This window comes from Pongo abelii, chromosome 18 (assembly GCF_028885655.2).
Source record: "Pongo abelii isolate AG06213 chromosome 18, NHGRI_mPonAbe1-v2.0_pri, whole genome shotgun sequence".
NCBI lineage: Eukaryota > Metazoa > Chordata > Mammalia > Primates > Hominidae > Pongo > Pongo abelii.
Window position 1 is genome coordinate 80868507 of NC_072003.2, and position 23561 is coordinate 80892067.

Below are 23561 nucleotides of genomic sequence, written 5' to 3' on the forward strand. Positions count from 1 at the left end.
CACACACCGGTGCGAGGCTCCGCAGGGAAGGGGAGCCACGGGTATGGAAGGGGCTGTGTGTTCGCCAGGCAGGCTAGCTGCCGTAACATGCAGCCCTGGCATCTGGGTGGCTTCATGCAGCCCAGTTCTTGCAGTCCTGCAGGGGTTTCCCGAGGGTTCTGCCCCCTCTTTTTCTTGTGAAATGGTTCTGCCCTCCCCTAGGTCCTTCATTGTTGGGGGGGATGGGGAAAGAGTGAGCACCACAGTCAAGCCATTTGTACGTCTGGCCGCTTGGTTGGCCAGAACTCAGACACGCGGCCACACGGAGTGCAGGGGAAGCCTGGGGAACGTGGTTTACATGTGCGTCTGGGAGGAAGAGGAGAGCATGGAAGCGATGACTGCTACCACACCAACATCCTTGGGATGCAGCAGCAGACCTTGAGGTCTCCAGGGTGTCGAGAGCAGAGCTGCTTCCCTAGAAAGGAAATTCACGTGACCGTGGTCTCATCTGGTTCCTGGGTTGGAAGTTGGTGGCAGGTCGGCCAAGCTTGCAGTCTTCTCTGGTGGGGAATAACGTAGGGTAAGCAAATCTGTTGTAAGAGATGGACCTATATGTTCCTGGTTGCAATGATATTTATTGTATCCCTACTGTGTGCCGGGCACAGTGCTCATTTAATTTTCACAACAATCCTGTGGGGTAGGTGTTTATTCCCATTTTACAAATGCTCTAATGGAGTCTCAGATAAAGAGAGCTGGGAGGAAGTAGAGTTTAGTGTCAAAGCCAGGTCTGACCCCTGGTCTGTGTGGGTCCGTCAATGTATATGCACCTGGTAGATGCACATGAAACTATTTCAGCCTCCTGCAGAAACATCTTAGGTAGAAATAAGTGAGCTTCTCAGTTTAGTGTTTGCCAAGGTTGGCGGACGTTCCTTTGTGATTTTGTCAAAAAAGTTAAGGGAACCGATGTGGGAAATTGAATGCCAACTATTCATAAAGGGTAAGCATTAGGTATATAACTTGAACACCAGATATTATTTGTGCAAATTGAGTGTTCTGGGACACTGTGCTTGCATAGTGAGTGCTCTCAGGCATGGCACTTGGAAAGTCAGACATACTCTTCCCTCCCAAGGGACTCATAGTTAAATGGGGGTATTACAATTATGATACACCATAGAACAAAGCACATTGCTTAGAGAGGTTTATATCTTGTCCTGTGTTTGGACAGAGGAAGAGATGCCATCATGGGGGTGGGGAGTTTCGGGAAGGACTTCTTTGTAGGAGACAGGCGTCTGGATGGAGAGGTAGGATGGAGACTGATGGAGATGAAGGTGGCAGGTCAGAGGTGGGAATGAGCAGAGGGAACAGTGAGCAAAGGGACAGGCCAGAGCGGCTGGACACATTCCGGGGGTCTGTGCAGTTTTTATGGGGTGGACACTGTAAGGCATCATAGGAGTTAAAGACAGAGGTGGGTTTGCCTCCTAGAGTAGAGTCTACCAGTGTGGGGTGATTAATGCTGGGTAAACCCATGCACCCTGGGGCGGGTGGTGCTTTATGATGCAGAGAGACTGAGGATTGGCCGGCCAGCCGGGAGCCCGGGATGTCACAGATTGAAAGGCTTAGGAGTGCAGGGATCTCCGAGTCGCCAGGACCAGGCAGTTAGTCACAGTAGTGACCATGCAGCGGCCACTCATGTGTGATTAGTGTGTTTCCTCTTGCCAGGGGCTATGCTATGCAGGTTTTATCAGTGATCCCTAGAACCCAGTAAGATACTGTTACTCTCTCCATTTTACCAATGGGGACACTGAGGCACTGCCCCTCAGCAGACATCGTTTGGATGAATGAATGAACAGCTTGCCTAGTCGGGAGGTCTGTCCTGTTGGAAGGGGAGAGGGACCCACGGAGAGGGAGGCGCAAGCTCAGATATCTACCCCTCCACTTCCTTGTAACCCCACGGGCCTCTGGCCCTCTGCATAAGAGTGAGTTGTACCACTCCCCTGCTGCAGGGCTCTGTCCGTACTGGAAGAAGGTGTGCAGGGGATTGCATGCATGGTGTCTCCAACACATGGCCCAGCCGTGGTGCACACAGCCTTTCTCGGTATGGACATAGGCCCTAGGATTCCGAGCCTACCTCTGTGGCCTATGAAGAGTGATGGTAATGGCGTCAGGCTGCTGGGCTCAGCCTGGTGAGCTCCTGGTGGGCTTTCCACCAGAGACCCCTGCTACTCCAAATCCCAGGCCTGAGCTGTGGCTCACAGGGCCCCTTTCTTGAACCTTCGCTTCAGGGAGGCCTGGTGGGAAGGCCCAGCCTAGGCCTGTGCTGTCTCGAAGGTGATCCCATCAGGCTGGAGCTCAGGGCCAGGGACACGGTTGGGCACCTTGTAGGTGACGCAGGAGTGGCGCTCTGCCGCTTGTCTGCAGTGGGGGAAGTGCAGTGGGGTCTCAGCTGGTGGGTTATGGGGGCAGGGCTGCCCGTTGGAAAGGGGAATGATGACTTGTTGACATCTGTTTGTGGCCCTGGTTGGTTCATGTTTCACCACCCTGTGACTGAGGCTTGCTTCAGGGTGGGAAAATGGAAGAGCTCGAACTGTCCCAGCGGGCTGGTGGCGACTGAGCTCGGGGAGTCCCAGCAGGGACAGACAGATCCCAGAGCCAGATGATAGTCATGTCCAAGGTGAGTGGAGGGGACCGCGGGGTAATCATGATCGTTTCCTCCAGTCATTCTCAGACCTTTAGGCATGTGTGCATTTCGTCCTCTCATCAGCCCCATGAGGCATTAGCAGGGGAAATGGAGACCTCAAGAGTTTAAGGTTACACAGCTGGAACCCAGGCAGCCTAACTCCAGAGCCAGTGGCCTCCACGTGTCACGACGAGTCCTTGGTGGGGTGTGAGCACAGGAACCCTGGCAGCAAGGGCCGAATCACCAGCAAGGCAACAATAAAGATAGCGAACACTTACCCGGCACCTATTGTATGCCAGACACTACGGGAGCCCTTTGTGCAGATGAACACTCATCCAATCCTCACGATGTCCCTGTGAGGTGGTGCTGTCATTGTCCCTCTTATACAGATGAGCAAACTGAGGCCCAGAGAGGAGAGGTCCCTACTTACCCAGCTTGTAATTGTGGAGCCGGGATTTGACCCCAGGCTGGCTGGCTCCAGAGTATCAGTGCATGTGGCTGCTGGGCAGAGTATCAGTGCATGTGGCTGCTGGGCAGAGTATCAGTGCATGTGGCTGCTGGGCAGAGTATCAGTGCATGTGGCTGCTGGGCAGAGTTCTGGGGCTGCAAAGCAGAACGTCAGAAAGGCCCAAAGTGGCCAGGCTGGCTGCGAGCTGAGAGGAGGGCCTCGTGGAAGAGGGAGCGTGTGGACAGAGCAGAAGGGTCTACCCTGACTGGACGGGGGCCCCTTCCAGGAGCTTCCTGGGCCAGCTTCCTGCAGACCCATCTCCAGAGGAGCCGTGGCAGAGGATCGCTTCTCACCTGCCCTCGTTGAACCTGGGGTAGTCACCTCAGCCTCCTCGCCTGAGACCACCTGACCCTGCAGAGCGCTCTGTCACAGCCGGTGGTGAGGACTTGATCACAGTGAGCACGAAGTTCAAAGTCTACTGTGGAGCGAGCCTCCCGCCCTGTCTGGCTTCTGGCCTCAGCTTCCCCATGCCTCTGACCTTTGGCACACACCTCTTCTTTCTGCTTGGAACCCCTCCGACCCCCCCACCCCCCGCCAGTCAGTGGTTTTCCAGGGCCACCTTCCCCAGTTGGAGCCAGGGCTTGCTCCCCTGTGGCGCGGCACCACCCCAGCTGGGCAGCCAGGGCGCCTTTGCCTCTTGCCTTCTCCACTCCACATTTACCTCCCCTCTCTTGTAAAAGCAAAACTGAAGCCATCATACAGGGATGACGACAATCTTACAAAATCAAGAAGAAAAAATATCCTCCCAGAATCCCACCACCTGGAAATCACCCATATTAACCATGTGGGGTGGAGCCATCTACCCTTTCTCCTAAATGAGTGCGTGTGACATAGGTACACAGGGAGCAGGAGGAGCTTTTATTCTAGGTTGGCCTCCACCTACCAGATGCTGGCCCACTGCTCCCCACAGTTGTAACAACCCATGACATGTAACAAGCAGGCTCTGCCACATGTCCCCGGGGGGCCACATTGCCCCTGGTTGAGAACTGCTGTGTTCATTCATTTAATCATCACACCCACCTCGTGAGGTCCCATTTTCTGGAGTAGGCAGCAGCTGTCCGGGCTGGCATGTGACAGAGCTGGGAACTCCTGCACCATCCCACAGTCACCTCGTCTCTTCAGAACTGGCCCAGAGGAGGTCTGAAAAACAATGTGGGGGCCTTAGGAGCCCTGTCCCCGTGTCTAGCATGGTGTGGGGCCAAGAGCCGGTGGGCCATGGCACCCCAGGCCCCCAGAAGGAAATCCCGGCTGGCCTGGGCGTTGGCAAGCTCCCTCCTACCTTTGATCCCTCCCAACTGACCTCCCCCTCGCTGTCCCTGCCTTCGCCCCGATGACTCAGGACTTCAGAGATCTGGGTTGTTGAAAAGGGGAATTACATCATGCCAATAAGAGAGAGAGAGGGAGAAATTAGCATTAGAAAGTTTTGGTGTAAGGAAAAATGACTTCAAAACCTGCTGCTTGTGCCCTGTCTGAATTGAAGCAGGTTTCTGGGGGAGATTAGGAAGTGGGGAGGAGAGGGGATAGGGACCCTGGCTTCTCACCTCTTCTAAAAAGGCCTTCATCTGTTTGACCCAGACCCATCCACGGCTGGGGCAGTGGGTCCCTCTCCTTTTTGTAGCTGAACCCCATCACCTGGAAAGCTATTAAAAAGCAGGGTTCTGGAGTTGGCATGCAGGTTCTGCCAGCAGGCTTGGTGAAGGGGAGTAGGGGTCAGGGGGCATTGCAAAGACGAACAGTCTGGGGTTCCTCTGATGCCCCCAGTGGTAAGCAGGGCACACTCTCTGGGCCAGCACAGCCCTGGCTGGGGGCGTGACTAGGCGAGGGGATCCCGGCTGATCTCAGTCCCGCTGGCCTCCACTGGGTGCTCCTGCGTAGGGCCGTCCCTGCTCAGCCATTCTGGGAAGCTTTGCTTGAAGGGGATCAGGGAGGAGGAAACCCCCTGCCTCCACTTTGAAACCCATACACTGTTTCCCCGTTACGTCTTGCAGGGAGGTGGAGGCGTTAAAGCCCCTGCCTGCCCAGGTCAGTCCTTCCCTAAAATAGGACACTGATCGGGCAGGGTGGTTAGGAGGGCTGGCCAGCGTTTTTGATCCAGACATTTCATATGAGGCCATTTAACCAGTGGTGTGATCCAGCTCTCAGTTTCCTCATGTGAAAGCTGGGGATATAAGAGTAGTCACTCCCCACGATAAAGGAGAGAATACATGGAATTCTGAGAATAAAGGAGAGAATACATGGAAAATACTTAGTAGAGTGTGGACACGTGGCATGTGCTCCACAGATGTTTGCTACCATCATCATCATCATCATGACCGCTACCATCACTGTCATCTCCACTGTCACCATCACTGCTATCACTGTCACCGTCACTATCACCATCACTGTCACCATCACCATCACCATCCCTGTCACTGTCACCATCACTGTCATTACTGTGGCTACCGCTTCTCTTGTGTTGGGTTTGCCACCTGTATACCTTCCTGCTTCCTGCAGGACTGTGAGCTTGAATGCAGGGTTTGCGTCCGTTTCTCTAGGAATACCCGATGTCAATAAAGGCCTTTGTGTGTCTGTTGTTGCATGGTGGGGGACCTTGGCACCCCAGGCTGTGAAGGGACAGGAAAGTCTCACAGTTTTCTTGGAAACCTTCTGGTGACCCTTGGAATCAAGGGAAGCTCCTCTCGGGTGTACCCGTGGCCCTGTGCTGTGACCCCGTGCCGTGACCCCGTGCCGTGACCCCGCTCCGTGACCTCAGGCACTATTATTTGGAATGGGCTCTCAGCCCCTGTCCTAACCCCAGCCACCAAGCTCCCAACCCAAGCAAGGTGGAAACCCGCCGTTGGGAGGATTAAGATATTATTGGTGGTTTTCACCTCAGCTTTCAGCAGCAGTGCTTGGGAAATAAGATTTTGATCTCGGAAAATATGATTTAAAAACAGAATTGAAAGTCTCTTTTATTTTCTAAACAATATTGCCCCTGACGCATGCACTGCCTCTGACTGGTGGCCTCCGGTCTGAGCACACCCGTGGGGGAAACTGCGTAGCAATTCCAGGGGTGTGCTCTCTGGATTTTATGGACCTCCACCCCGAGCAGGCCCTGCCTTTGATCCCCCACTTGGGTCTGCAGTGACAGAGCACCTGCTTTAGACCAAGCCCAGGAGGCTGCTGCTTCTTTGGGGAATTGTCTTAGCCTTTCCCACTCTTAGGAGGTGGCCTTGCCAGCTGCCAGCTGAAGGGGTCTTCTTCCTCCGAGCCCTGCTGGGCTCACCTTTGAATGCCACAAACCAAACCCGTGGACCAAGGGGACTTTGGCCACATCCCAGTGTCCCCTCCAGTGGGGAAGGGAAGTTCCTTTCCTTCCTGTTGTGTGAGGGCTGGGGCACTGAGTCCCCACAAGGCCTCACCATGGAGCCTCTGAGAGGTGAGATCTGGCTCCCCTGGCTACCCCAGAGTCAACACAGGGCCTGTGTGTCTTTCTTTGCCTCTGGGCCCATGTTCTATTCTTTCCAGCCTTTGCCTTGGAAACCCCACCCTCCATTCTTTTCTGTCTCCCCTGCCTTCTGGGTGGGTCTGGCCAGTGGAGAGCCTGGGAGAGATGGAGGATGGGAGGAGGGTGAGTGGGCTATTTATTCCCTCCTCCCTTTTCCTTCGGGGTTGCCATGGGTGGGTGGCATCCCTCAGCCACTCCTGCAGTCATGTCACTCCCTCTACCCAGGTTTTTCTGTAACTGCTCCTTCCCCTGCAGTGTCAGGCCCAGGGATAGAAATACATGGGGGAGAAATGAAGTGACTGCTGTCCTGGTTTGCCCGGGACTGTCCCAGGTTTTTGCAGTGAAAGTCCTGTGGCCCAGGGAGCCCCTCAGTCCTGGGCACACTTGGACAGCTGGTCACCCTAGGTAGAAAAACCATCTTTTGTGCTTCCCCTGTACGCCGCCCACACCTTAATATATTGTCCTTTTGTGAAAATTTCCTCAAATTGCACCATTTTGCATCTGCCATCTGTTTCCTTCCAGGACCCTGGCTGATGCACCAGGAGCTTGAGGAGATGGAGTGGTGTTCAGAGCCTCTTCCCTTTAGAGTTCAGAGCAACCAAATGGGCATCATGCTGAACGTGGGAGAAACAAAAGAATCTCTTGCACTTGGACTCTTTTCTGAAAATTTGCCCCCTGCAAAGAAAAATGGTGGTGGTGATGATGATGGTGATGATGGTAGTGGCCATTTCTTTGCCTACTCACTGTGGCCTTGTTGTGAAGAACTTTGATGCCCTGTTGTATGTGATCGTTATGACAATCCTGTGAAGTTTTTCAATGATGAAGGAAACTGAGGCTTAGAGAGTTGGAGTAATCTGTGAAGGCTCAGGATGGGCAAGAGGTCCCGCCCAGGTTTGAACCCAGATGCGAGGTTACCATGCTTCCTGGTGAGGTGTTTTACAACTAAGGCCAAGCCAGGCAAAACCTATTGTTCTGCAACTTCTGGCTTGGATTGGGTGTCTTGTTGAGTATGGGGGCAGTGGATCTGATGTTTTCCACTTCCTCCCATGTGGCAGGGCTGTGTGCATGGAGCATGAGGGGCTGGCTGGGCAGACAGCATTGATTTGACTGAATTCAGCCATGGCCCATGTTGGAAAATGTTAGCCTATTTTTCCCTCTCCATTTGCCCCTTCCCCCTTTTTTTGTTTTTATAATTGGAATCAGAGCCAGCCATAGTTGGAAGAGAACTTGAAGTTCATATAGTTCTGGGATGGCAAATAAGTGACACATGTGCTGCCACTCCTCATTGCCTTGACCGTGGTAGACATTGCTAATCAACCCTAGCATAGTCTTCCCAGTGAGCTCAGAGACAGCCACTAATAATCAATTGTTGTTGGCATGCAACGGGGACCCTATTTGCCATTCTTGATGTAGCCCAGCTTCTTTCACTGCATAGATTAGGAACTTAAGGCCCAGAGTCGTTAAATGACCCTCAAGGGAGCCAGTGGGATTGTGAAGCCTTCTCCACACCAGAGTGTTCGCTCTTAAGAGATGATTTTGGATTAAACAAAGTGTGGCATAGAGGAAAGCACCTGGGTTTGCAAGGCAGTGCCTGGATCTGGGTTCAGATCCCAGCAGTGCCTCTTGTTGCTTGTAACTCTGGGTAGATCACATGACTTCTCTGACCCTCATCTTGGAAACTGAAATTACGATCCCTACATCCCAGGATTGTGAGAATAAATGACATAGTATATTTATCCAACATTCAGCACTATGTGCTGGGCACTGTTCTAGGCGTTGCGTGTTGCGGTGAGCTGCATAGGCAGTTCTCATGGAGCTGGCTGCCCTCATAAAGATGAGGCTAGTTTTCTTCCTCTTTCCATCTCGGAAACCGGTGGAACTGTGTTGTCATCATTATCTTTTACTTCTCTTCTGTCCTATCCACTTTAATTTTGATCCATTTCTGCATCCCATGACTTGCTTTGGGAAGTGATTTATTTTTTCTTTCATTCCTGGTCTCATTTCCATTCTCTTATCTGGGTGGATGGTCAGTGAGTCCTTTGTCACAGTCACAAAAAATCAAAATGACAGAATATTCCCTACTGAATGGATGTTCTGGGGTACTGGGTCTAGATTTGGGAGTGACATACTCCCTTTGAAAATGTGCTGAAATCTATGGATCCTTGGGCTGGCAAAATGGTAAGACAGAGCAGGGCTTATAAAACTTACCAACTATGTGTTTTTTAGCATCCATAATATAGGCATTCTTAGGGATTCATGGACACCTCCTTCTCCAGGATAATAAACCAGGCTAGGGGGTCAGTGACGCTTCCCCAGCAGGAAATGGAGCTTTGCACAGAAATAAACATGTGAGTGATTAAAAAAAAAATGTTTCATTAAGTAGAAAGATCAAGGTTTTTATTCAGAGTTTTGCTCCTTTGGCCAGGGAAGTGTGGGGCTGGTCCCTGCAGCGTTTTCTGCACTTGCTTGAGCTGTGTTTAGTCTTCTTGGTTATGGTGAAATATTTTTTCTTTTATCCCAGTCTGGAGTTTCAAGGTTGGCACTTCTTGCCCCTAAAATGTTTGTTTTAAGATTTAGAGCAGTTCTTCACTCTCTGATAAGGTGTAGTGCATCACTGGAGCTGCGTTGTGATTGAGTCCGAGGGCTGTTCTGCTGGAATCAGGCAGATGGTGGCTCACTGCTCAGCTTTGCCCTGGCTCTCAGTGTGACCTTGGGCTGCCTCACCTCCCTGACCTGTAAAGCAGAGGGACAGAGTGACCACAAACCCTTGATGACCAACGATTAAAGAATACTAAGCATGAGAAAATATGCCCAGGGAGTATCCACAGAGGCAAAGGCAGTCTTGGCATTTGAACGCCTGGAATTTGGGAAGTATGGATCCTTTACTGAGTCTCTATCATGGAGGCTACCTGGCAAATTCAGCTGATGTGAACGGAGCAGTGGACGATGAGTGCAGGTCTAGTGGGCTCCATCCTTCTGGATACCAAGGACTTCACCTTCAGCAATGGTAAGCAAGCACCACTAAGAGAAGCTGAGGGTTTTCCTTGGTTGTTAACATTTTAAGGACCCCAATAAACAAGTTTCCTCATTGTCTTTGATTCTCCCCACATTAGCTGGCCTCGATCTTTAGCCACACCCTACAGCAAAACGTCACTTAAATAACTAGAGAGGGACAGAGTTCCTTGGGGCCATTTCAGATTTAGACATGGAATTTTTCTGGGATAATTCTTTTGCCACTGAATTTTGCATTTGTATGTTCTAAAGCCAACAAAAGGAGTTGAACTTTCCCTTTTGTTTGCTTCATTACTCCTACTACGTTTCGCGGGACGGCGGTTGTGGTTTTTATTCTCAGATTCATTTTTATAAGCGTGTTGTGCGCATGGAGTCCTCTCTCCTCCCTGAGGATTTTGTAGGACGATTCAAGCCGGCTGTCTGCCCATCTGGGTACCAATTGCCAGGGCTGGACCGGGTGAAATAATGGAACCTGCCATTTCTCAGGCACCTATGATGTGCCAGGCACTTATTCAGCCCCCTGGGTGGGCAGCATCCCTGTGTTACAAGAGAGGGGACAGGTTCCCCAGGCCCTTGGCCTCCAGGGTCACATGGCTGTGGGTTGTGGAGCTGCGATGCAAACCCAGGTCAGGCCGACTCGAGCTCATGTGTCTTTTCCTAGGTTCCACTGCTTTTCCTGAGACCTCAGGGGACTTCCCAGGTGTCCTTTATGTACCCACTCTTGTATGGTTCCACCTAAGGAAAAATGAAGTAGGTGTTGGTTGGACAACAAGGCAGGCCTTGGAGAGTTCTCCTTCATTTCTCCTGCCCCTCAGCCTCCTTGCCAAGCTTGAGTGCAGCCAGGATTTTCCTAGTCCCTTGAGTTACCTGGCCGGGGTGGCTTTTTCCAGGCAGCCAGCTCAGGGAAGAAGCTAGGGCTCCATCCACCTCACCTTTGTGATCTTCTAAGGGAGCCGCAGCCAGTGTGTAAGGGAAGCAGGGGTAGAGACAGTAGCTTTGTCATTAGTCTCCGCGTTTCACAGGTGAGAAAAGGAGGCTCCCAAGGGAAGTGGCGTGGGCACAGTGAGAGGTGGCCGGCTAAGCCAGAGCTCTTCCTAGTGGGGGCTCGCTGCCCTTTACCTGGGGGTGGGGGTCACCTACCAGCACCTTCCTAGAATTAGCTGTGAGACTGAAGAGACGAAAGATGAGATCTGGTCACAGGCTCAATATCTGGTCTGATGGGGCCGATGCCTTGATTTCACAGTTGGCGAAACTGAGGCCCAGGTAGAGAGACTGCCCCAGTCGCTGTCCCTACCCCAGTACAGCATGCTGTTTTCTCACTTTGTCTACTTGGTGATGCAACCAGGAAAATCTTGATCAGGGAAGAGAGAAGGTCTCATTCATTCATTCATTCATTCATTCATTCGTTTTGGCAGCTGAAGTTCTGAGGTTTTTTTTAAAATTCTTTTTTATTGTGGTAAAATATGCATAACACAATACTTATCATTTTAACCATTTGTAAGTGTACAGTTCAGTGGCATGAAATACATTCACAATCAGCACTGTCTACACCCAGAACTTTTCCATCATCCCCAGCATAAACTCTGTACCCATTCTCTCCTCGTCCCAGCCCCTGGTCACTGCTGTTCTACTTGCCGTCTCTGTGAGTTTGCCTATTGAAGTACCTGAGCTAAGTGGAATCATACAGTATTTGTCCTTCTGTGTCTGGCTTATGTCACTTAGTGTGAGGTTTTTACGTTCCCCCCATGTTTAGCACATGCCAGAATTTCCTTCCTTTTTAAGGCCAAATAAAGTTCCATTGACTGGATAGACCACATTTGATTTATCCATTCTTCGGTCGACAGACACTTGAGTTGTTCCCTTGTTGGCTGTTGTGGGTAACGCTGCTGTGAACATTGGTGCAAGTATTTATTATCGTCCCTGCTTTTGGTTGTTTTGGATATACATCTAGGAGTGGACATTTATTTTTTAAAGATGTTCACCCCCCTTACCCATTATATAAAGAACTCAGATTTGTTGTAGCACAGTTAGATAATGCAAATAAACAGAAGAAAACAAAATCCACCTAGAATGCCGACACCCAGAGATGATAATTAACATTTTTGTAGGGTGTTCATTTGCATGTGCCATTTTTTTCCATCCATACTTGATGATGCTGTACCTGGACAGTCTTTGGTGTTGTGGGCTGGATCTTCATTTAGAAACATATATAAACCAGGCCTGAGGCCCTGCGGTGGAGGGAGGGGATGCCAGCTAGACTTTCACTACCGCCAGGATGCGTCCTCGATAGGGGCAGGACGCACCCCGTGTCTGACGCTGTGTCCTGCTGTGCTTGCTTCCTTTTCCTGTTCTCTGTCCCCAGACTGGACCCTGTACGTTTGTCACCGGTTCCTAACACTCACTGTCCCAAGAAGGCTGCCTTGCACTGTGCCTGGTTGTGGTTAGTGCTCAATAAGTATTTGTTGAATGAGCTAATAAGAAATGATCAATTGAATGAACGAATGAGAGAAATTCCCAAGCGAGCTGACCTTGGGCCTGGCTCAGCTGAACTGTGAGAGGGCCTTTCTGGCTAGACCATTTCACCTGTGGAGGTGACTAGGCAGAGTGACCCAGCACAGTGAGCTGTCCTTGCTGTCACCTGTGGGAAAGGCAGGGGTTGTGCCTGTGGCCCTGGCTCAGACAGCAGGGCCCTGTGACTTCCCTTGCTCCAGACCTTCCCTCAGGGTCTTCTGGGTGTCAGGTGCCTGGCTGAGGGCTGGGCTGTGGGGTGAACCAAACAGCCCCACTAGAACACCTTTGTTGCAGTCGAGGAGACAACCCTTGCAGAAAAGAAGCTGGTAATTTCAGGTAACAAGAAGTCAATGATGAAAAATACATCCTTGTCCTTTCCTTTTTCTTTTCTTCTCTCTTCTTTTCTTTCTTTTTTTTTTTTTACTTTTTATTTTGTCTTATTTTTTTGAGGTAGGGTCTCGCCCTGTCACCTAGGCTAGAGTTCAGTGGCACAATCACAGCTTGCTGCAGCCTCAGCTTCCTGGGCTCAAGTGATCCTCCCACCTCAGCCTCTTGAGTAGCTGGGCCTATGGGTGTGTGCCACCACATCCAGCTAATTTTTAAATTTTTTGTAGAGACGGGGTTTTGCCATCTTGTCCAGGCTGGTCTTGAACTCCTGCGATCAAGTGATCCTCCTGCCTTGGCCTCCCAAAGTGTTGGGATTACAGGCATGAGCCACTAGGCCTGGCCTCTTTCGCTTTTTAAAAAAATTACTTCATTTGGCTATTTCTTGGTTGATTGGAGGCCAGGGATGTGCAGTTGCTGGGTTTGAATCTTAGCTCTGCCACTTACTAGTGATGATCTTGGCAATGGTTTTAAGCTTGGCAAGCCTCAGTTTCCTTGTCTGTGTAATGAAAGATGGGGGTGTGTCTACATCACAGGGTTATCATGAGGCATAACTGAGACGTTGCTCAGGAATCACTTCTTATTGGTATTACTTATGAACGGGCCATTATTGCATAATGAATCTGATGGCTACATGGTTTTGAAATTACAAAACCAATGCCATCCAATTGATTGGTGATCTGCCTGGGATAGGAGCAAGTTAATGCATTGACCGCGGGGGACTTAGCATAGCACCATTTCCCTGGGAGACTTTGGCTGAACCGAATTTGTTCAGCCAAAGATTCTGCCTCCTCCGTGGGAACTAGGAACAAAAGGGCCTTGCTTGAAAGAGGCTGTTGTTCCTTCACCAAGTTTAGAAAGCCAAAGTTCAGTTTCTGCAACCAGTTCCAGGAGTTATGTGGCAGGGCTAGACTTTTTCCTTTTTTCTTGTGCCTAATTTTGGGCCAGTCCTTCTGGTTAGATGATTGAGATGACCAGAACATACAGGAAAATAAACAGAAACCCCCAAACTGCCCTTTGAAGTGTCCATTCTCGCTGGGCAGGAACAAGGATCTTCTTGGGCTCTAGAAGTTTTTTTTAGTTGAGCGAGTTTCCATCCCACCAGGCAAGGGGCTTAGGCGAGGTTCTGTGATGCGGGCCCACGCCCTCGGGCTGGACGTGGACCCATGTTTGTCACCGGTCCCTAACACTCACTCTGGGACTTGGGCACATTCCGCAACCAGTCTGAGTGCCCCAGCCTTGTGTTCCCATCACAGATGAGGCGCTTGACAACCTTCTGCCCCTTTGGGAAGGTGGGACAAAGCCTGCCTAGTGAGGCAGGGGTTTAACATAGAGCAGCCTCGATAGCAGTGCCCCCAGCAGCGGTGCCTCTCCACCTCTGTGAGGCTCCCCCCAGTTTCTCTTTCCCCTGTAAAAGCCTGCTGTGAGAAGATGAGAGGATTTGAATGTTCCACCCTCAAAAATGCCATTTATACCCCAAGTTTGGTCTGGAAAAAAGAGGAATTTAGTGTTTTTACTTTTCCTGGCCTCTTCTCTTTTGCTCCTTTATTTTTTTCTTTTTCTTCTTCATTTTTTTTTTTTTTTGAGATGGAGTCTCATTCTGTCACCCAGGCTGGAGTGCAGTGGCATGATCTTGGCTCACTGCAACCTCCGCCTTCCAGGTTCAAGCGATTCTCGTGCCTCTGCCTCTCGAGTAGCTGGGATTACAGGCATGTGCCACCATGCCTGGCTAATTTTTAAATTTTTATTAGCAATGGGGTTTCACCATCTTGCCCAGGCTGGTCTTGAACTCCTGGACTCAAGCAATTCACCTGCCTCGGCCTCCCAAAGTGCTGGGATTATAGGTGTGAGCCACCGTGCCTGGCCTTCTTTTTTTTTTTTTTTTTTTTTTTTGGAGGCAGAGTCTTGCTGTATTTCCCATGCTGGAGTACGGTGATGAAATCACGGCTTACTGCAGTCTCAACCTCCCAGACTCAAGCGATCCTCCCATCCCAGCCTCCCCAGTAGCTGGGATCACAGGAGTGCACCACCATGCCTGGCCCTTGCTCCTTTGTTTCTAATGTGGGGCTCCTGTGGTCCTCTAGTCCAGGTGAACAACACTTTGAAATGCACGATCAGGGGCAACCTTCTGGGTAGCTTTCTGGAGCCCAAGATAATGAGCGGGCTTTCCTGGGCAGGGGCCAAAGGGCTGGGGAGGCAGAGGGCCATGGTTCTCTGCGTTCATCTCAGGCTCCCAAGCCTGTCTTCAAGATAAACTGTAAAGTGTGCTCACTTTCCCAGTGCCCACTCAGACCCCCAGATGATGTGTCCGTTTTCTGGAAGTAGAGCACAAACTCAGAGAGAGGCCGGGGCTGGAATTCCAGCTCTGCTGCCCCATCTGCATGAGTGTCCCTCTCCTTGCGGGTAGATTGAGGGCAAGGATGGAACCTTCCGCACCTTGTAGGGTGAGAACGAAGTGAGAAGTGAGAAGATACGCCCCAGGCCTCTCACAGGGGCCTGCGTGTGCCATGCCCTCTGTGCTTTCAGAGTGTTCTCTCATTCAGCAGTTAGGCATTGTGCCTGAAGCATGCCCTTAATGGGGCACCTACTGGGTACCAGGCATTGTGCTAAGGGTTAGGAGTGTGGAGACAACAGCATGGGAGAAGAGAGTTATGGATAATCGGTTCCAGTGCCCATAAACGAGGGTGACTCGGGGTGGGCACTCGTAGGAAGCAGCAGGGTCCCTGGAGAGAAGGCTGCTGATCCAAGAATGGGTCCGCTCGGGCCAGGAGGAGAAAGCAGGGAGGAACATTCTGGGCAGAACACAGCATTGGGAAAGTCCGAGGGGCTTGGTGAGGCCTGGTACACGCTCCATGGGCCTCAGGTGTATTGAGTAGGCTGGGGGCGGGTGGAAGTGTGGAGGGCGGACCCAGTGAGCTGCCTGCATGCTGGCCTTGGGACTTTGGACTTCAACATGGAAGCCGAATTCCAGGAAGGCCCCATGAACGTCTTGTTCTTTCCTACTCCGCTTTGAGAGGACCTAATTCTTTGCTCCGATTTGGATCAATCTTAGGCCCAAGAACCTGGGAATGGCTGAGCTGATCAGGAGGGTGGGGCCCAGTTCGTTGCCAACAGGGAAATGTCCTCTGTCCCTCAACCTTTGACGTTGGTGGGGAAACCCAAAGGGGCTGGCAGCCCTTGTGGTCATTCTGGACTAGAAGCATCTAGACCCAAGATAATGCAAAGAATTGTCACGTATGGGAAAACTGGGATCAGCCCAGGCCAGTAATCAAAACAGCGTGTTGGAAGTTCTGCCTTGGGCTCTGCCACTTGCCTGCTGTGTGACCTTGGTTAAGTCACTTCACCCCTCTGAGCTTTTGTTTTTCATCAGTACAATGGGGCAGATAGCAGTACCAACTCCATGGGCTTCTGCGAAGGATTCAGTGAGATAATGCACATCTGGTGTTAGCCTTGTGTCTGACACAGAGAAAGTATACAGGAAAAAGAGAGGGCTCTTATTACTGCCGTTACCACTGTCATTGCTACTGTTACCAAGATTACAGAGGAGGGGACCTGACTACACCCAAGGTCTGAGGGGCCAGAGAGGGCTTCCCAGGGCAGGTGACGTCAGGCTTTGGAGTCAGACCTTCTTAGGTTCAGGCTTTGCCTGAACTGTGGATTCACAGTTCTTCAGAAAACTCACTATGTGTGACATTGGGCAAGTTAGTTATTTAAATTAAGTTGAGCATGTTATTTACATTCTGATTACGTTAGTTAAACTCTACCTGGAAAATGGGATAATAACACCCAACACCCAGGCTGCTGTGGAGTATCAGAGCCACCAGGCCAGTTCTGTTTGAACATTTCCCTGAATGTCTTGGAGGGTGGGATGGGGAGGGATGAGGAGGGCCTTCTTTGGGCTCCTCCTGTCTGCTGCACCCTTGACCTTGTCTGGTGTCTGACAGCAGCAGCAGGTAAAGAGCAGGCCTCAGTGATCTCCTGCATTTCCTCCGGCCCTCACTGGGAGCCCTTGCCTTGCCTGACAGTTCACCAAGTACTGTGTACTATCTTGTGCAGAAATCATGAGCAGGAGGAAGAACAAACCACTTCCTCTACAACCTTCAGATTTATCAGACACAACTTTTGACAGTTTCAGTTTAAAGAGAATTTGAAAAGAAGATGTTGAAAGCAATAGGGAAATAAAGCGGCCCCTGGCCTCAGCTCTCTGCTGCTTCCACATTTGAGACAAAGGCGCTGCAGGGATGCTGGGAGAGGGCCCCAGCGGTTCAAGAGGTGCCCCATCCAGGCGCCCCGTCCAGGCAGCTTGTGTCCAGAGCCTTCTTTGCACGTGCAGCCTGCTGGCTGTGGTGGCTGGGGTTCTGGGCATCTGCAGGGTGCTTTTCATGTCCTGGGAGTAGTGGCGTTTGCACAGAGGCCGGGTCACAGAGACAGATGTTTCAGAAGTTTGACCTCAAAACAGCTTTCTTTTCCCTTGGGTTGTCTGGAGAAAGTGCTAAAAATAAGGCTGGATCTGAGCAGGCGCTGCTGACAGGCCGCCTGGAGGTTCGACTCCACCATGAAGGTGGAGTCTTGGGGTTGTACTGGCTGGAGCCATAGGAAATTGAGATTTAAAAAAGCTATTAAAAAAGATTTTAAATGAGATCTTGCTGTGTTGCCCAGGCTGGTCTTGAGCTCTTGAGCCCAAGGGATCCTCCCACCTTGGTCTCCCATACTGCTGGGATTACGAGCATGAGCCACTGTGCCCAGCCAAAATTGGGATTTTGTAAGTAGAAAATGATTAAATATTGGTTCCATATAGTTTGTAAGTAAACACAATTCTTGACTTCCTCATGTCATCTCTTTGCTGTAGCCCTGAAACTCCTAAGATCAGTACAAAAAGAAATCCTTTCTTGGGAAAGAAAAGGGAGCGTTATGATTGGTGTACATACACATAGGCACACACATATGCATACACACATGCACACAGGCACACACATGTGCATACACACATGCACACAGGCACAACGCGTGCATACAAATATACCCACATGCACACACACATACACATAAACGCATGTAGACATACTTGTGCATATACACATATACATGCATACATATGTACGTATACACCTATACACAGAGGCACAATACATGCATATAAATATACCCACATGTGCACACACATACATGTACACATACATGCGCACATAGAAATATATATACACATACCATATATACTTGCTTGTACACACATACACACAGGCACAATATATGCATATAAATATACCCACATGCACACATACGTACATGTACATATGTATAGATACACACGTGTACATGTATGTGTATACATGTGCATATGTACATACACGTACAAATACATGCACACATACACATGTACATGCACATACATTTGTACATGCATATGTACATATACACATGTATACAGACATGCACACAGATCATAGGCACACAGATAACATGTGCAGACATGTAATACACATACCAGTGTACACATACACACATGCGCACACACACACACACACACAGTTATACAGTAGTCCCCCCCATCCTTGGGGGATATGTGTCAAGATTCCCAGTAGATGCTTGAAATGGTGGAGAGTACTGAACCTTACATAGACTCTTTTTCATCCTACGCGTACATACTGGTGATAAAGTTTAATTTATACGTAAAATAAGGGTGACTTGAACACAAGCACCACGATACCATGGCAGTGGAATTGATGACAGAGAGGGCTGCTGAGTGACTCACGGGCAGCTAGGACATGCAGTGTGGACAAACTGGACAGAGGGAGGACTCACGTCCTGGACAAGATGCAGCAGGACAGTGTGGGATTGAAGACTAAAGAATTGGCTGGAATTTTCCACCTAATCTTTTTAGACTGCGGTTGACTGTGGGTCACCGAAACCGCGGAAAGTGAAACCGCAGGTCAGGGGGCACTGCTGCAGGTGCACACACAGATTCATGGACATGTACATGCATATGCACTCAATGCATATGCCATGTACACACACACTTACACACATGCACATGTGCTCTCAGTGTACACATGTATGCACGTGCACACAGGTACATCTTCACCCGCCATCTTTGACATCTCACTCATTGCATTTGTGTTTCTGGTATATATGTAACTTTGGGCAAGTTGTATGATGTCTCTGCCTCAGTTTCCTCGTCTATAAGATGAGATTAGCAACAGTGTTTATGACCTGGGATTGTGGTCAGGATTCCATGAGATGGTGTATGAACCAACTTGAGAACAAGGCTCAGAACCCCAGAAGTGCTTCATGAAGATGAGCTGTTCTTATTTCCAGTGTCCTTCGTGGTGGCTCATCCGGCTGCCCGTTCTGGTATCCTGTGTGTGGCATGCCCCATGCCTGGAGGAGTGGCTCATCTCCCCAGGGGTCCCCTGGGTCTGGTAGGCAGTGAACACAGCCACTCACTTGACACCGTTGAGTGTCAGCTACATGCCATGCCCTGTCCTAGGGTGCCCCAACATGGGCCCTGCTCTCAGGAACCTGAGCATTCACTGGGGGTGGCACCCACAAATGTGTCAGCGAATCACCAGAGCCCCTTCAGAGGTGGCAGGTGCTAGGACAGTAGAGGGGCAGGGTGAAGGGGTGGAGAGATGGGAGGCCCCTCAGGAGGTGGTCCTGTGCAGATGTGGAGAGGCCGTTGGGATGGTGAGTGCAGAGGCCCTGGGGTGGCTGAGGTGCACAGTGGGGTGTGGAGGCTGGAGGGACATCCAGGGGCCCATCGTGGCATCTGTGGTGATCTGCACCCTGCACCCAGTACTTTGTCCTGTTCCTTTTGGGGCTTGGCCACACCGCAGCTGCCCAGTGAGTGTCTGAGGGGCTGGTCTGTTTAACTGCTTGCCCTGAAGGTGCAAGGACAGCGTGTTCGCCTTGCATCCAGTGGGCCAAGGTTCCATAGATCCCATCTCCTCTGCATACCCTCAGCATCCTGATCTATAAAATGGGAGTGAATATAGCACCTTCAGCCACAACACCAGCCTGCCTGTGGCCCCTGCCTCCTGCCCGGCCTCCTCTGAGGTCAGTGCCTTCAGCTCCTGCTGCGCTGGTGGCCACTGCCTGCAAGTGCTTATGTCGGCCTCTGTCTCTACAGGACGACGTGAACAGGCTGCAGCTGTCACTGACGTGTCTTCCTTCGTGTTTGCCGTGGGGGGGCATATAATTGCATTCCTCATGAGGGAATGACACAGAAAGGGCAGGGGGTGTCAGCAGGGGCCGCTCTGTAATTTGCATGTCTGAGACGGATTTCAGGACTGAGCTGTTTTCCTCTTTGACCCGGCAGAGGCTGTTGCCCAAGTCAGCAGTGGCGCGTTTTTGAATTTGTCTTTGTTGGTTTTCTTTTTCCCTTTCTTCTTTTTAAAATAGGTCTTTTTTTTTTTTTTTTTCCATCCTATGAAATAAAACTGGAGACTTGGATGTGGTGGGTAAGAATTAGCAGTTCCTGTCCTTTTGGTGTGGGAGTCGGTCGAGGGTTGACTTAAATATTTTTTTCCCATTAAGGGATTCATGGGCTTGGACGCTTGTGTTGGAATGGGGTGATCTCAAATCTCACTCGTGATTTTTGACCCCTATAGGACTTGGGCCTGTCTTTGGGGGACGCAGGGACGCATCGAGCAGAGGCTGCAAGCGGCTGACCCATGCGCCAAGTCCAGTCTGCTGACGTGTTTTACTTGGCCCACACAGTGTTTTTTTTTTTTCTTAAAGCTTCAATAAGTTGTCTGCCTTTAAAGTTGGGAGCATTCCCCTAAAAAATTCCGGATTTCCATTTTCTAATAATAACAACAGAAGCAAACATTTCTATGTGACTTACCACAGGCCTGGCTCAGCTCTAGACGACTCCCATCCCTTTGCTCCTGGGATCTCCAGACAGTTCCGAGGTGCTGCTTCCTGTGATCATCCCCATTCTACAGCTAAAGAAGTGGAGGCAGGCCTTCAACCGGGCACTCCTGGCTGTGCCCGTGTTCCTGTGTGGCCACCCCATCGGGCCGGGCATGGCCTTTCCACTCCCCCAGCCTCCTAGCCCACTGTACTCAGGTTCCCCCCTGCTCAGAGCTTGTGGGCGTGGACTTTGTATCCCCCAAGCTTGGAGAGGGCAAGGTGACTGTGGGAGTCCAGCTGCTGCTCCTTAAGTTGAGTCGTCTGTCACTGACTTACCCTCCCTCCCTCTCTCCCTTCTGTCTCCATCCTTCTCTTTCCCCCTTCTTTCTCCTGCTCCCTCTTTTTCCATTCCTCCCTCCCCCCTTCCTTTCTCCACTCTCTCTTTCCTTCACTCCCTTCCTCCATTCATCTGGTGCTTACCGGGGGCCACCAGGTAGGCAGGTCGCACACTAGTTCTGCTTCATGTGAGGGGTTCATGCCGGCTTCTCCCTACCATCAGACGACACCTCTGGTGGGAGGTGCTGCGTGAGGATCCCAGGGGTGAACTGAGTCAGGTCAGAGGAGCAGGGGAGCCCCAGCCCCTGGTGTTTTCTTACTGTGTGGTCTCTTCTGTGTCACCACACTTCTGTGGAAGGGGAACGATGGGGGAAGTGGAGGAACCATTGCCCGCCTGCGGAGGGGCCTCCTCCTGGGGCTCCCTCTCCTCTGGTCCTGCTTCTCCTGCACACCCTTCCTGCCTCCTTGGTGCCAGGGGAGCCAGCCCAGGACAGTCTCTGTGCCCAGGCCCTGCCAGCCTGGCTGCCCTGCCTCCAGCCATGGGGGGCGGGAGGGGAGGGAGCTGACCAGTGCTTGTCTTTGCAGAACTGCTGGTGGACTGAATGTAGTTCTGGGGGTGGCCAGGCCTGAGGGTAACTCATTTTGGAAGGTTTGGGATGTCACTTCACATAAGGAGCCTTCAGCAACATGGAGTTCAAGTGGCCCTCTTCACCGTGGCCTTGGGGCTTCGTGAATGGAGCTGCTGTGGTCAGCATGGCTGGCCCTCTGGAGAGGAGGGTGGGCCACGAGGAGAGGATGCTGTGTCTGGAAGCCTGAACCGTTTCCTCCCTTCTGTCCCTCCCTCCCTCCTGTCTCTTTCTCTTTCTGTCTCTTTTTCTCTAGGTGCATTAAAAAAATTGCTTTCAGATAAAGTTGACATGCAATAAACTGCATATTCTCCCTTTGCTTTTAAAATGACGATCTGTTTCAGCCATGCAAAGCAGGATATAAAATAATATTTCAATGTAACCACTCAGCGGAAGAAATAAACAATTCCAGTTGCAATACCTGATGTACCTTTCTCTGATTTCAAACCCTTCCTTTTCTCTGCCCTGACTTTGATGTTTATTCTTGTGCATATTTTTGTACTTTTACAACTACATACTCTCATAGAACACTCCATAATGTTTCCTAGATTTTTTTGTTGTTATTATTTAGCTTTTATTTCACAATCATAAACTTAACTCTGCAATCCAGCTAGGCATGGAAGGGAACAAAGAAAACATGGAACCCAAAGGAAACTGCAGCGAGAGCACAAAGGTTCTAAGATACTGCGAGCAAATGGGGCAGAGGGGTGCTCTCTTGAGCTACAGAAGGAGCGGTCTGGTGGTTAAGATAAAACACAAGTTGCTGGGCACGGTGGCTCACTCCTGTAATCCCAGCACTTTGGGAGGTCGAGGCAGGCAGATCACGAGGTCAGGAAATCAGGACCATCCTGGCTAACACGGTGAAACCCTGTCTCTACTAAAAATACAAAAAAAATTAGCCGGTCATGGTGGTGGGCGCCTGTAGTCCCAGCTACTCGGGAGGCTGAGGCAGGAGAATGGCGTGAACCCGGGAGGCAGAGCTTGCAGTGAGCCAAGATCGCGCCACTGCGCTCCAGCCTGGGCGACAGAGTGAGACTCCATCTCAAAAAAAAAAAAAAAAAAAAAAAGATAAAACATAAGTCAAACTTATTCCAGTTGTCCACAGTTAGCAATAGTGATCTTCTTGCTGCTCTTGCCATTCCTGGACCCAAAGTGCTCCATGGCCTCCACAATCTTCATGCCTTCTTTTACCTTGCCGAAGACCACGTGCTTGTGTTCAACCACTCAGTCTTGGCAGTGCACATGGAAAACTGGGAACCGTTTGTGTTGGGTCCAGCATTTGCCATGGACAAGATGCCGGGACCTGTATGCTTTAGGATGAAGTTCTCATCTTCAAATTTCTCCCCATAGATGGACTTGCCACCAGTGCCATTACGGCGTGTGAAGTCACCACCCTGACACATAAACCCTGGAATGTTCCTGTGAAAGCAGGAACCCTTATGACCAAATCCTTTCTCTCCAGTGCTCAGAGCATGAAAGTTTTCTGCTGTCTTTGGAAACTTGTCTGCACACAGCTCGAAGGAGATGCGGCCCAAGGGCTCGCCATTGACAGCGATGTCAAAGAACACAGTGGGGTTGACCATGGCTGATAATACAGGGTTCCTGATGGCGCGGTGTTGAAGAACACAGTGGGGTTGACCATGGCTGATAGAACAGGGTTCCTGACGGCGCCGGTGTCTGCAAAGCGGCCATGTTTCCTAGATTGTAAAGTTTCATATAAATAGTATCATTACTTGGGCCTTCTTGTGCAACTTGCCTTTTTAGTTTGCTTACTTTCTGTATATGAGATTCATTGTATGAAGAAGCCGTGGCATATTTATTTATGCATTCTGTTGATGGTCTTCTAGATTGCTTCTAGATTTTTGCTGCTATAAACAATGCCACAGTGAACATCTTCATAGATAATCTCCGTTTACAGAAATCCAAGAGTTTCTCCCATTTCCCGTTTCTTCTCCCTCCCACCCTTTCTTTTCTTTTGTCCTTACTTTCCGACGTCAGCCAAGTTCAGCTTCTCAGGCTCCCTAAGGGTCTTTAGGAGACGGTGAAGATGAATGAAAAGACCCCAGCCCCAGCCTGGAGGTCAGGACTCCTGGGTTTCAACCTCAACTTGGTGGACCTCTATAGGCTTCATCTATAGTAGGACCATTTTTATCTCATGGGGCTAATTCATGCCACTTTGAGCTGAGCACC

General features: G+C 50.5%; 1 protein-coding gene and 1 pseudogene across 2 annotated transcripts in view; one reads left to right on the forward strand and one right to left on the reverse strand.

Annotated features, from left to right (window-relative positions):
• CMIP (c-Maf inducing protein) overlaps positions 1-23561 on the forward strand; it is a 271934-nt gene that overhangs the window by 8776 nt on the left and 239597 nt on the right. The gene's annotated exons all lie outside the window — the stretch shown is intronic.
• LOC112129397 (peptidyl-prolyl cis-trans isomerase A-like) lies at positions 22458-22966 on the reverse strand (annotated as a pseudogene).